We start from the raw sequence: 16448 nt of genomic DNA, 5'->3' as shown, positions 1-16448 counted from the left end.
TTTGGCTGAATGAAATTTCTTCCCAAAGTCCACCATTAACATCCACCTTTGAGCTCTCTCTCACCATGATCCAAGCTTCCATTTGTTAAAGTTCCTTCATTAAAGTTGGAGTACACCTCTTGGGCAGCATTTTGGGAGCAAAAAGGGAGAGATTTGAAGAGGTTTGACAAGTTCCATTTGAGGTACATGTCCCATTTTTCTTTATTTCTTTGTTAAAGTTTATGTTGGTGTTGTGGTGAGTTGATTTATGGAAGAAATTTGAAGAAATGGTTGAGTTATGGGACTATCCATTTTTGGCAGTCATGAGAGTCAAAGATGTTGAGCTTTTCTTATACTAGATTGATGGGTAATAAAGTTAATTAGGCCAATTACATGTATTAGTAATCTAATGTTATGTGTATGCTTGAATTAGGTATTTGAAGTGAGGTTGTGAATTGAATATGGAAATTTGAAACATATGTACAATGGGCAGTTTTGATGTATGTAAGAGAGCTTTAATTTCATGTATATTAATGTTGATTATGAGTTAATGGAATGTACATTAGTGGTTTTGATCAATGGATTAGGATTTGAAGGTTTGTATAAGAGTTGGATATTGATTTCATTGAATTGAGTGTAATGGATGTTTACTTAGATAGAATAGCTGTTGGATGTTTAAGTGAATTGAGTATTGTTGGACATTTCATTTCATTAAACTGAGTTGTTGCTAGAAAAATTGACAAATTGAGTTGTGGTTGGACAATTAACCAAAATGAAATGTGAATGGTGTTCATTAGAAGTGCCAATTTTCAATGCAAAGTATGGTTAGTAAAAACAATATACATTTTAGGTTATAAATGGAATTGTGTGACTCCAATTGGTATAAGACCAATTGGAGGTGAAAGTAGGCACATAATGTGCTAACTTTCATGAAGGAAGCTTACCTAAATTCTGCCTAAAAGGTGACTTGAAAAATGACCAAATCTGGATTAGTGACTTGAATGCCTGAAAATTGACCATTTGGGCAACTGTTAGTTTTTTACCATAACTTACTCAAAACAGGTCCAAATGACCTGACATTTTTACCATGAATAGTTTAGACATAGATATACAATTATTATGAAGACACCAAAGCCCAAAAATGGCCAGAACCAAGCCAAATAGCTTGCACAAGTTCAGGTATCAAAACTGGCCGAACCAAAAGTGACCTAAAAATGACCTAAGCTACCATTTTAGTGTATTCTGTCCAGCATTGGTAAATTGACCATATATTGGTCTACACAACTCAGAATGACCTAAAATTTTGCCCTGCGTGCAATAAGATATAGACTTACAAGTTTGTAGTTTGCACTGGAACTCGAAAACTGAGGGAACTAGGTCATCCGGCTAGGTTAAAATAGTATACCGAAATCTGGTAAATTGCAATAAAATGCAATACACTTGAAAATAAATTTGGTAACATATACCAACACTAAGGGGCTATAAAATTTGACATATTGGTAACATTGGAATTGACTCACTTAGAGTGCATCAAGGGTCAACATTTTAAGTTGACTAATGAAATGAATTGAAGGGAATAGTACCAAAAAAATTTGGATATTGGATTTTATGGTTAGAAACAAATTTATTGAGTACTGAAACACTTTAAATTGTGTGTTTTAGTTGATAAGGATATTGAGAAGCAAAAAGAACATTGAGTTAAGGCCTAGGAGCGACTCAAATCAGGTTTGTGCACAACTAGTTTTTAACTAATTTTATTCTAAATATTTCATATGATTAAATGATATATTTTTCTTATGTATTATGTTTCACAAGCATTGGATTTAATTTAATGATTATTGAAATTGTTAAAGTGTGTATGAATTTAGCTTTGTGAAATGATATTTCCAAAGGTATTAAGCATTGTTGTAAATTAAATAAATTATGTTTTCGAAAATTGTGATAGAACATGTTTTGAATTGTGATGGGCAATTTGCATGGAAAAATGCAAATTTATGATTTGAATTGTGAAGAGCATAAAAATTATTGGATATTGGAATTGACTTTGAATCGAATTGTATTGTGATTTATGCTTATTAAAAGGATTGTGATATTATTTTATATCTCACTATAGATGCTTGACTAGGTTATTACCCGTTTCTCCCATTTCTTGAGAAGACAATGGAGTTAGTTGTGCTTTGATTACCATGGTACGTGCACAGGCATAGACTCTCCTCTTATTAGAGGTTAGATCTAAGTTTTTTTATGATATGGCCAATTCTGAAGTTTCATTATTGTGATGTGTATTGTGCACGATGATTTGTCCTCCCCGACCATAGGGAGTTGGAATCCAATTCGACCTCCTCGAAGATGGCCCTTTCGGATTAGTCTTACATAGTTAGTGAGATAAAGAATGGTTTTGAATAATAAAGAATTGTGATTTTAATTATGATTTATGTGAAGCAACGGAAGCGTGAAAAACACAAGTTTATACCATTGAATTAAAAAATTTTCACCTAGGGTCACATGCACCATGCAAGATTTATTTTTATCTATTTGATTTCAATGATAAACAACATATTAAAACTCTTTTAATATGTTTTTGGATCTGTATTTGCCATTTAAGATTTTAAAATTAATCAGATTAATTTTAGAACCCTAGATTAAATCAAGAATGATTACACTAACCTCTTAATGCACTACAGCGTGTCTGCGCCTTTGAGATTCGTCTTCAGGACACCAGATGTTGTCCCTCTAGCTTGTCCACACCAAGAACACCTATGGCAGCCCTTGAACAGCTTCTAAATCTTTTTCTATTAATTAGAAATTCAAGTTCTGCCTTTTAAGAGATTAGAAATGTAAACAGGACACTAGAAATAATTTCTAGTGTTCTTAATTCAAGAGATTGATGGCTAATCTCTTTGAATTGATGAGAGATGAAGAAGAATAGATGAAAAGCCTCAAAGTTGGGTGACAAAGGAGAGGAGTGGCTGCTGGTTGCTTTTCTTTTTCATAACAACACTTAAATAGCTAGGTTAACACATTAAACCCTTGCCACATGTCACTCTTTAATTAGCTCTAGGTTTAAGTGACCCAATCACATTGTGCCAAGTGTCAAACCTATATTTAATCTTGATTCTAATCATCTTACATGATTAAAAAAACATTTGGCAATTTTATGTGTAATCCCATGTGTCACCATCTCATGGTGCCACGTGTCACACTGTGAAATGACCAAAATGCCCCTGTGTCTTAATTTTGAGTTCTTAACCCAAAATAATTATTTTTCTTCTTCTAATTAATTTATATCAAATATAAATTAATTAATTAATCTCTATTAATTAATTTCTCATTAATTAAATTCATATTTAAACACTTTAAATATAAATTTAATTTATACTACACATCCAATAATCTAGATTTGGTTTCAAGTCATGCTAGAGACTTTGCACTTTAATTGCAAACTAAACCTATTTAATTAATCAATTAAACTCTTTAATTAATTAATTAAATCATATTTAAATATGTGATAACTTGTGTATGTGTGTGACTTACTAGGCTCATCACTAATTGGCAATGAGACATGATATCAACTCTTAATATCATCAGAACTCTTTCTTACCATACATGATTTCTCTAAATCATTTTATGAACCTCATAGACCATGGTTAACACCTAGCATAGCATGCCATGGCCACCCAATTAGTAATAAGGTTTACCTTAAATGAACCTATAATCATATATTCCCATGCACTAGAATCTCTCTGTTATGAAATCCCAACTCAAGCTGGAGTCATGGTTTATGTCAAACTCCATTTGCTATGAATATTATGTTCTCTTTTAATTCCAGTTCTTGATTAAAAAGATTTTCTCATCAGAAACTCTTTTCTGAATAAATCTATCTGTCCTGGCCAGGAGCTTGAAACATCAAGAACAATTAAATGAACATAGGATTTTATCTCTATTTACTTAGAGGAACAGATTCCATCTTGATCAATACCTACCTCCATATATAACTAGTAGGAGCCAACACGTGCCCATATACCCATACATAGTACAAGTATGAAAGCAGTATCAAACTCAAACTACCTATATACAAGATAACTGTGCTATCTCAAGTCTAAAGATTATATGCACTGATATGATTTATGACAAAACATTGACAAGAGTAAACTCCATGTGCTTGCCATAGGTGTCACTGGTTCGGCCTACTTATCATTTATAAGTGCCTATCATGTTTGTTATATGGAATGAGACGCACCATTCCATCTTATTTATATCTCATATAAATAACTTGGGAACAAACATGAATACAATCTTGCTGGATAAGTCATGTCCTTATTATGAAGTATCCTCGATTGTGAACCTATTTATGATACTTTGTGCTAGAAATATTGTCACTCATATTCCTAACAACTTAAGAATAATATTTCTAACAAAATATCAATGGACTTTTTCTATTACACATAAATATATTATGTAAACGGAAAAGTGGAAATGCCTTTTATTAATAAAAATATGTACAAGATACATACTAAATGATATGCTCTAGGGCATACTACTTACAATCTCCCACTAGTACTAGAGCCATTCATTACAATATCTTAGACCTATCTTTTCAAGATGTCTGTCTAACTGAGACTGTAACATAGGCTTAGTGAATGGATCAGCTGGATTTTCAGCTGATGCTATTTTCTGCATGGCTACATCGTCTCGCCCAACTATTTCTCTGATAATGTGGTAGCACCTTTCTATGTGTTTGGATTTCTGGTGAGACCTTGGTTCCTTAGCTCATGATCGCTCCATTATTGTCACGATGTAGTGGACCGCTGACTCAATGGAAGGAACTACTGTAAGTTACGCCATGAACTTCTTTATCCAAACTTCATTTGCGACATCGATGCGACAATATACTCGACCTCGTAGTGGAATCTGCGATGTGCTCTGTTGGAACTCTTCCAACCGATCGCACCTCCATTACAAATGAACACATATCTAGAGGTAGACTTTCTATCATCGATATCGATTGGAAATCGAATCGATAACCATCCAATTGCAAGTCTCCACCTCCATAAATCAAGAATAAATCCTTAGTTCTTCTCAAGTACTTAAGGATATTCTTGATGACTATCGATGTTCCAAACCTGGATTATATTGATACCTGCTAGTCAAACTAACAGCATATGTGATATCCGGCCTAGTACACAACATTGCATACATTAAACTTCCAATAGCCGAAGCATATGGAATCCTGGCCATCTTATCTCTTTCTTCAGGTGTCTTTGGAGACATCTCTTTAGAAAGGTGGATACCATGTCTCACTGGTAACAATCCTCTCTTGGAATCAAGTATGTTAAACCTCTTTAACACCTTTTCCAAGTATAGACTTTGGGATAAACCAATTATTCTTTTCGCTCTATCTCTATAGATGCGAATCCCAAGAATATAGGTTGCCTCCCCTAAGTCTTTCATGGAGAATGTATTTGACAACCATACCTTTATAGTTGTCAACATACCTGTGTCATTACCCATCAACAGTATGTCATCCACATATAAGACAAGGAAAGTGATAGCACTGTCACTAACCTTCTTATATACACATGGCTCGTCCTCATTTTTGATAAAACCAAAGGATTTAATGGCTTCATCAAAATGGATGTTCCAACTCCTCGAAGCTTGTTTCAACCCATAAATGGATCGCTTTAGCTTGCATACCTTGGAACCATCTTGGGATTCAAATCCCCTAGGTTGTTCCATGAAAATGTTTTCTTCAATGTATCCATTGAGAAAAGCTGTTTTAACATCCATCTGCCAAATCTCATAATCATAGTATGCAGCTATTGCTAATAAAATCCTAATTGATTTAAGCATGGCAACAAGCGAGAAAGTCTCCACATAGTCGATTCCTTGCCTTTGGTGAAACCCTTTCGCTACTAACCTTACCTTATAGGTCTCTACCTTTTCATCAGAACCAATTTTCTTCTTGAAAACCCATTTGTTCCCTATAGGTACAATACCTTCAGGTGGGTCAACAAGATCCCAAACTTGATTCTTATACATGGAATCAATCTCGGATTTCATAGCATCAATCCATTTTGAAGATTCTATATCTGATATAGCTTTTTCATAAGTAAGTGGATCATCTCCATGATCTACTTCTTCATGAGTAGACAACTCTTATTCTTCTTTATGAAGAAAACCATATCTCACTGGTGGGTGAGATACCCTGGTTGTTCTACGAGGAACAGTTGTAGATGTTTCATCAACGGGTATAGGTTGACTAGATGGATCTATATCCATCTGATCTGTTGGTTGGTCAGAATTCTCCAATTCTAACTCTATTTGCCTTCCTTTGCCTCCTTCTTGAACAAACTGTTGTTCAAGAAATGTGGCATCTCTACTTATCACAACCTTTTGTGAAGTAGGCAAATAACAAATCGACCTTTTTCTGATCTAGTCTCCAATTTATCAGTGTTCAGCTTTTTGATATAAGCTGGACAACCCCAAATCTTAACATGCTTAAGACTTGGTTTTCTTCCATGCCATATCTCATAAGGTGTGGAAGAAACTGATTTTGATGGAATCCTATTCAGAATATACAAAGCTGATTCTAATGTAAATCCCCAAAAGAAGATTGGCATATCAGTATAGCTCATCATACTACGTACCATATCCAATAGGGTACAATTTCTCCTTTCAGATACACCATTCAGCTGTGGCGTTCCTAGAGGAGTCAGCTGAGAAACAATGCCATGCTCTCTCAAGTATTCATTAAATTCAGTACTCAAATATTCACCTCCACGATCCGATCGAAGAGCTTTAATACTCTTTCCTGTTTGATTTTCTACTTCAGATTTAAATTCTTTGAACTTTTCAAAAGATTCATGTTTGTATTTCATCAAATACAAATACCCAAACCTTGATTTATCATCAGTTAAGTTAATAAAATAATGAAAACCCCCTCTAGCCATTTCTTTAAATGGACCACATACATCACTATATATTAGCTCCAAAATATTTTTAGCTCTTAGCCCTTTTCCAACAAAGGGTGATTTAGTCATTTTGCCCTGAAGGCAAGATTCACAAGTTGGAGTAGGCTCAGAGCCCAATGAGGATAGAATCCCCATTTTCTCCAGTTTTGCAATCCTATCTTCTGCAACATGACATAACCTTAAGTGCCAAATATATTTTGAACTTGAGTTGGTTTTCACCATGGCATTGCATTCTTTTAGATCACTTGCATTCAATTTGTGTTTGTCATTATTATCCAAATAATAAAGACCATCATTCATATAACCCGAACCAACATATTTATTTCCAAAATAAATATTGCAAACATCATCTATGAACTGAAATTCATAGCCATTTCTAGTCAAACTAGATATAGAAATGATGTTCTTAAAAGCATCAGGTACATATAAAATATTATCTAAACACAAAACATGTCCAAACATGTAAAAAGATTTAGATCCTATGGCTAAAGCTTCAACAGTTGAGCCATTGCCAATCCGGACTCTAATATCTTGAGAACGCAAGTCGCTACTATTTGCTAGTTCTGCATATCATTAGAAATGTGAGAGCGGCACGATATCTAAAATCCAAGTTGTAGATGAACTATGAGTATCATCAAAATCTAAATAACAAGATATGGACATACCTTCTGAAGGTGTATCCTTCTTGTCCTTCAGAGAAGCAAGATACTCTAGACAATTCCTTTTCCAGTGCCCATCCTTTTGGCAGTGGAAACACTTTCCTTGCCTCCATCGACTTTAGTCTTCCTTTCTGTTTAGCTCTTTTCTTGGAAGGACCAGGACTCTGAGGTTTCTTTTTCTTATTGCCCTTCTTCTTGTTGGACTTTTTAGCAGAAGAAGATGCAACCAAAGCTACCACTTTTCCTTTATTGCCAAGCATATTCTTTTGGGCAATAACTTGACATGTTGAGTAAACGGCTAAGGTGCATTCTGTTTAGTCATATCGAAATTTGTCACAAAATTCCCAAAAGACTCTTGAACGGACTCAAGAATCAAATAAGTCTGTAGTTCGAAATCCATATAGAAGTCAAGATGTTCCAAGCGCTCAATCAGAATCATCTTGTGGACATGATCCCCAACATTCTCCCTCGGACATCCTCATACGGAATATTTGTCTAGATATCTCATACCTAGCATTCCTACTGTGCTCACCATACAACTCTTGTAAGTGAAGGAGGATCTCACTCGCACTCTACATGTTCTCATGTTGCTTCTGTAACTCATTACTCATGGAAGCAAGCATGTAACACGTAGCTCTCATATCATGCTCCTTCCACTTGTCCAAAGTTTCATATTCCTCTTGTGTGGCCTCTGGAGGTAAGGGACCAGGAACATTTGAATCTATAACATATCTTATATGTTCAAGGTTCAGGACAAGTTTCAAAATTTTTTAGCCAATCAGATGATTAGGTCTGTCAACCTATTGTGATCAAGTATGCTTGCAAGGATATTGGATGGTGGTGGTTGTTTTGTGCTCATTTTTATCGAGAAAATTAGCTGCAGAAAATAACCAGATTAATTAGTAAATGTATCATGTAATTAACCAAAATGATTATGGTCTTTTAATCAAATTGGTCCTCCCACTAACTTAGCGAATCCTACACTTCCAAAGTAGAAAACGGAAATCCTAGTTGGATGGATTTCTAGTGGGTGATTGAATTCTTATAATTCTATTGATCATACTCAGGTACATCCATTATTGGAATTACAATAAACTATAAGTGAGCAACTCCTTGCCAATCACATCTCCTGTGAGGTTCAATACTTTACCTAGCCCCTAATGCTCAAAATATCGTGTACATCCATTATTGACTTATCTTGGATTAGTTAAGTTGATCCCATTGAGCCAGTAATTATGCAAATAATTTTAATGTCCTCAGGTACATCCAATATTGGCCACTAAACCATTTACATATTTACAACATCTCATGCTGAACAATTATTCTTAAGAAAATCTCTTAAATTATATGCATCATATGCAACTATTTAAAATTTCTTAAAATAATTGCCCCAGTGGAGGGCCTATGTTATAATTACTTTAATTATAGCATTTCCAACTTAATCATTTGTTTGGAAGATTTTATGGTCATTCTAATTAATATTAAGGTCTCACTTTGCACATTATTCAATTAGCATGCATATATCATATAATAGCATACATTCCCATACATCTCATGCATTCATGGATAAGCAATAAATATGGTATGATCATGGACATTCTAAGGGATTCAATTCTGAGCCACCAAGAATTGAATCAGGGCATTCCTAGGTGCATTTCATTCATTCATTCATTTTACAAGAGTTGCTGAAGGAGTACATAATCAGCACTTGATCTTGAATTCCTCCCACTGGTCCCACCAATGCTCTTGACCTCCTTGAACTTCTTGCAATCCAATATTACATGGTAATCCTTGGCATACCAAGGCGAATTTATAAGAACTTAAATAAATGAAATTAAAACCCCAAAATTATTACAAACTTAATAATACATGCCCATAATAAATTAAAATAAATTAATTAATTTACAATCCCAAAGAAACATAAAAGAAATAAATCCAATCACATTGGTCTTTTATAGTCCTTGATCATCCATCATGCATATCACTATTTAACAATTAAATAAAATATACATACTTAAATTAAATTGAATATCTCATCTTCAACTTAAAAATCCAGATTTGAATATGATTCAAATAAATTTAAAAATTCAGATTTGAATCTCATTCAAACAAATTTAAAAATTTAGATTTGAATCACATTCAAACAACTTTAAAAATTCAGATTTGAATCACATTCAAACATTTTTAAAAAAATCAGATTTGAATCACATTCAAACATTTTTTAAAAAATCAGATCTGAATTTTATTCAATCAATTTTAAAAAATCAGATTTAAATATGATTCAATCAACTTTAAAAATTCTGATTTGAATCACATTCAAACAACTTTTAAAATTCAGATTTGAATCACATTCAAACAATTTTTAAAATTTTGATTTGAATCATAATTTAATCGTGTGATTAAAATTCTAATTAAACAATTTAATTAGACATAGGATGATCTTTTAGATCATACAACAATTGTAAATTAAAAAGCAAACCTTGCACCACCTTGAAGAACCATTGTTGCCGCCACCAATGGTGGCTTCACCTTGTGTGCCGCCACACATCCATTGCAACCAACAATGGATCAATCATCTCATGATCAAATCACACAATTAAATAATATAATCAACAATCTAAATGGCAAATATAGTGGCTCTGATACCAATTGAAGCAACAGAAGCGTGAAAAACACAAGTTTATACCATTGAATTCAAAAATTTTCACCTAGGGTCACATGCACCATGCAAGATTTATTTTTATCTATTTGATTTCAATGATAAACAACATATTAAAACTCTTTTAATATGTTTTTGGATTTGTATTTTCCATTTAAGATTTTAAAATTAATCAGATTAATTTTAAGACCCTATATTAAATAAAAAACGATTACACTAACCTCTTGATGCACTACAGCGTGTCTGCGCCTTTGAGATTCATCTTCAGGACACCAGATGTTGTCCCTCTAGCTTGTCTACAACAAGAACACCTATGGCATCCCTTGAACAGCTTCTAAAGCTTTTTCTATTAATTAGAAATTCAAGTTCTACCTTTTAAGAGATTAGATATGTAAACAGGACACTAGAAACAATTTCTAGTGTTCTTAATTCAAGAGATTGATGGCTAATCTCTTTGAATTGATGAGAGATGAAGAAGAATAGATGAAAAGCCTCAAAGTGGCATGAAAAAGGAGAGGAGTGGCTGCTGGTTGCTTTTCTTTTTCATAACAACACTTAAATAGCTAGGTTAACACATTAAACCCTTGCCACATGTCACCCTTTGATTAGCTCTAGGTTTAAGTGACCCAATCACATTGTGCCAAGTGTCAAATCTATATTTAATCTTGATTTTAATCATCTTACATGATTAAAAAACATTTGGCAAGTTTATGTGTAATCCCATGTGTCACCATCTCATGGTGCCACGTGTCACATTGTGAAATGACCAAAATGCCCCTATGTTTTAATTTTGAGTTCTTAACCCAAAATAATTATTTTTCTTCTTCTAATTAATTTATATCAAATATAAATTAATTAATTAATATGTATTAATTAATTTCTCATTAATTAAATTCATATTTAAGCACTTTAAATATAAATTTAATTTATACTACACATCCAATAATCTAGATTTGGTTTCAAGTCATACTAGGGACTTTACAATTTAATTGAAAACCAAACTTATTTAATTAATCAATTAAACTCTTTAATTAATTAATTAAATCATATTTAAATAGGTGATAACTTGTGTATGTGTGTGACTTACTAGGCTCATCACAAATTGGCAATGAGACATGATATCAACTCTTAATATCATCAGAACTCTTTCTTACCATAAATGATTTCTCTAAATCATTTTATGAACCTCATAAATCATGGTTAACACCTAGCATAGCATGCCATGGCCACCCAATTAGTAATAAGGTTTACCTTAAATGAACCTATAATCATATATTACCATGCACCAGAATCTCTCTGTTACAAAATCCCAACTCAAGCTAGAGTCATGGTTTATGTCAAACTCCATTTGCTATGAATATTATGTTCTCTTTTAATTCCAGTTCTTGATTAAAAAGATTTTCTCATCAGAAACTCTTTTCTGAATAAATCTATCTGTCCTGGCCAGGAGCTTGAAACATAAAGAACAATTAAATGAACATAGGATTTTATCTCTATTTACTTAAAGGAACAGATTCCATCTTGATCAATACCTACCTCCATATATAACTAGTAGGAGCCAACACGTGCCCATATACCCATACATAGTATAAGTATGAAAGCAGTATCAAACTCAAACTACCTATATACAAGATAATTGTGCTATCTCAAGTCTAAAGATCATATGCACTGATATGATTTATGACAAAACATTGACAGGAGTAAACTCCATGTGCTTGTCATAAGTGTCACTGGTTCAGCCTACTTATCATTTATAAGTGCCTATCATGTTTGTTATATGGCATGAGACTCACCATTCTATCTTATTTATATCTCATATAAATAACTTGGGAACAAACATGAATACAATCTTTCTGGATAAGTCATGTCCTTATTATGAAGTATCCTCGATTGTGAACCTATTTATGATACTTTGTGCTAAAAATATTATCACTCATATTCTTAACAACTTAAGAATAATATTTCTAACAAAATATCAATGGACCTTTTCTATTATTCATAAATATATTATGTAAATGGAAAAGTGGAAATGCCTTTTATTAATAAAAATATGTACAAGATACATACTAAATGATATGCTCTAGGGCATACTACTAACATTATGTATAATCGATTTTGTTGGAATTACCTTAAATGTTTGGTTGTGATTTGATAAATTGAATTTTGTGATCAAAGTCATTTCATACAAATGATTTATGTTTTTGGCAATGAATAATTTGATTTTTGGAAATTGATGAGTATCTTGATTTCCAAATTATTTGTTGTAATTTTGCTAAGGTATATTGAACTATGTTTTAAGCTATAGTTGTACACCACTAAGTTCACCACTCAGCGATAGCTTTGTATGCTGTCGCAGGTGAAAAGAGCATAGAGCAATTGAGTAAGCTTCTTTGAAAAGACATTCAGATCAGCTCTAGGTATGCCCATGTACATAGGTTTTGATGTACGCATGTAATAATATGTATGTAAATTATTTGAGCAGTTGCATAAAAACTCTTGTAAACTATTTTGATATGTAATTAAATGCAAATTATTGTAATATAAATGTTGAGTCTTGTAATAAATGAAATGTTCCTTATGATGAGATTGGTTTGAAAATAAATTGATTTGATTATTGAGATTTGAATTGTGAGTTGAAATGAAGTTATTGGAGTTGTATTTGAGAAAACATATTGGGAGTGTTTTCCTTTTCAGGCTCAAAGAACTGTTTTCTCAAAACACAGCCGGCACTTTGCCAAAATTATGAAAAAATTTTATAACACCAGATTTTAATCAATGATTTAAATTTCACAAAAATTATTTTAAAATCCCTTGTAGTATATCTAATGGGTTATCGGTAGGCGAAGTACGGTAATTCATCAGGTATACTACGGGATCATGTTACATCTTACTGGGGAGTAGGGTGTGATAACCAAATACAAGGCCGAATTTCAAAAATACAACAAAAGTACAAACTACAAGATATTCTAAGTCCTACCATGTATGTAATGCAGTGCAAATGACTCTGGACTCCTGTGCAGATCTGATGTCTCACCCGGTCGTAGGTCTAGTGGGCTCCCCAGCTGTGTCTCCAATACCTACGCGTTACAAAAGCAACACGCTAAGCAATTTTGCTTAGTGGTGCCAAATATAAAGAAATATACATTAAAATAAAGTAAATAAAGTGTTTATAAATTTATAACATCAATATACTTTACAGTTGCTGATTCTACTTTTATTTGCTCATATTTCAATATTTGTTAATTTTTGGTAGTGTTGTATGTCAGTAGACTGGATTTAGCTATTTGAATTTAATAGTACTTAAATTACTGCCCATGTAGCCTATATACGGACCAGACTGGATAAACGGATATACTGGCACTGGGTACCTAGTACCTTAGGCCATCACACCATCGGTCACAAAGTGTCTCCCTGTGTGCAAATAGCGTGGCTAAAAAGCCATAAAGTCAATTTGGTGATAAGCCAATAATAAATATACAAAATGTATAGCTATAGACTATTAAAGTCACAATGCGACATAAGAAGCCATTTACAGAACAGCTGTCAGAATCCTATTAGCATGCCAACCTATCGAAACTAGTCAACTAGGCAAACTAGGGCGCATTATAAATTAAATGTTTAATTCTTCAATTTTTTAGAGTTTACTAACTATTATGTAATTCATAAGTCAATGCATATGTTGACCTTTTTAAGTACTATGGATAAGTTATTTCTAGCATCAACATGTCACATATTGTAATTCAATATGCTGCTAATATAGTGCAATTTACCATTTTTACAAGTTGGCATTCATTGCCAAATTGCTTCAAGCATCATTGTATGTAAATGTCAAATTCTCAATTTTTGGTGTGCTAGATTGGTCTAGCTTAAAGTCCTATTTTTCTTGGTTTTTAGCTTATGGTCAAAGAAGAAAAATTGTAGCTCTTTGTCTTATTGCACGCGGGGCAAAATTTCAGGTCATTCTGATTTGTATAGACCAAGATATGGTCAATTTACTAAAACTGGACAGATTGCACCTTTAGTACAAAATTTGGTCTATTTTAGGTCACTTTTAGTTCTGGCAGTTTTGGTACCCGAACTTATGCAAGCTATGTGACTTGGTTCTGGTCATTTGTGGGCTTTGGTGTCTGCATAAGAATTGTAGCTTTTTGTCTAATCTAACCATGGTAAAAATTTCAGGTCAATTGGACCTATTTTGAGTGAGTTATGGTCATCTTAATAATTACTGTTCATATGGTCAAAAATTTGGGTTGCAAGGTTGCTATTCCGGATTTTGTCATTTTTAAGGTCAGTTTGTAGGCAGAATTTTGGCAACATTTCTTCATGAAAGTTGGCATATTTGGTGTCTAGTTTCACCCGCCATTGGCCTCATACCAATTGGGTTCACAGTTTGGCACTTATGACCTAATTTAAGCACTGCCTTCAATACACAACCTGCACAAAGCACATCACTTCCAATTTGATATTCCTTCTTCTCCTCATTACTTCAATATTCAATCAATGACACTTTTATATATATATTGCACAAAATTCTAGCAATAATTTTTTGGCAGAACATTCAAGTGCTCAATGCACACAATTCACCATTAAGTTTAACATTCACTTCCACCAAAATTCAACATATCTCAATGTCAATATTACACATACACTTCAACATAATCATACTTCAATATCACTTACACATGCTGCCCACAATTTAACACTAGCATATTTCATTAATAAACTACACATTCAAACACAAATTCATGAATTAATAGGCTACCAAACATGGCAGTTTGCCTAAAGCATTAAGGTTCCATTTCACACCCTTAATTCAAGCACTACATGCATATACTTAGATTTTAACTTACTACATCCTCCATTTGAGTTAATCAACCATAATTTCCATCCATTAGAGGTAAGAAAAACTCAAATACAACACATAATCATGGCTTCCAAAAATGGACCATTTCATTTCTCAATGTTTTTCTTCATTTCTCTTCACCAAAATACTCACCTCAACCTAAACATAAGGTTTACTAAAGCAAGGGAGAGGTTTTGGACCCTTACCACTTTTGAAGCTTATCAAAACTTCACCAAATTTTGTTTTTCTTGTTGCCAATATCTTCCCCAAGGTAAGCAGGCAAGCTTTAATGAAGGAACCAAGTAGAAATGGTGGCTTGACCATGCACCCATGGAGGTTGCATGTGGGGCACCCATGGTGATTTCCATGGTGAACTTCCTTACGGCAAGGTGAAGTGGGATGAAGAAGAAGATGATAATGAGTGCTATCTGCTGTCCTAAGGCTTACATAAGTGTCCCAATATCCAAGTTAGTGGAGCACTATGTTCTTTTTAATGTTTAATTAGTTAAAGTTTCCTTATTTGCTCATTTAGCTCCATTCTTTTACTATTTATACTTTGTATCCTATTTTAATTTTTCATGATATTTCCTAAGTGCAATATCATTTATTCTTAATGGACATTGAGGTCAAAAGGCAGCTCTTGGTGTTAGATGACCAAAATACCCCACTTCGAGTTATATTTCTGATTTTTCGGTAACACAGATTTTTGTCTGTTTCTCGATTTTTCGTTTTTCTTTGTACTAATTTATTAATTTTTCGTTGATATTTCTAGTTTCAATTACATTTCAATAAACCTTTATTTATGTCTCAAAATTAAATTCCGAGGGTTCCCCGGTCACGGGTTAATGTGACCTTCGGTGCGATTACCATCATTGTCGATGCAAGCTCGTTTAACTTAGCTTTATTTTCTCTCTTTCACTTTTCTTTGATTTTTCTTGTATTTTATTTTTATTTATTTCATCATTATATGTATGTTCACTATCACCGAAGTGTAGTTTCAGACATCCTGACTTGCCTGGACAGTTATTTGGCCACTGGAGCAATAGAACATACAGAATACATACGGTGGGGATGTTATAACTCTTCCCCTCTAAATAAAAATTTCGTCCTCGAAATTTAGCTGATGTGAAGAGCTGAGGGAACTGTTGCCTCATTGTCTCCTCGCTCTCCCATGTTGCCTCTTCCGTGTTGTGGTGTCTCCATAGGATTTTCACTAGTGGAATTGTTTTGTTTATGAGCTTTTTTACCTCTTGTGCAAAGATTTTAATTGGTTATTCTTCATATGTCAGGTCAGGTTGTACCACAATTTCTTCGGCTGAGATGACATATAAAGGATC

This window comes from Hevea brasiliensis, unplaced genomic scaffold (genome assembly GCF_030052815.1).
Source record: "Hevea brasiliensis isolate MT/VB/25A 57/8 unplaced genomic scaffold, ASM3005281v1 Scaf103, whole genome shotgun sequence".
In the NCBI taxonomy this organism is placed as follows: Eukaryota; Viridiplantae; Streptophyta; class Magnoliopsida; order Malpighiales; family Euphorbiaceae; genus Hevea; species Hevea brasiliensis.
Note: the sequence above shows the minus strand (reverse complement) of the source record.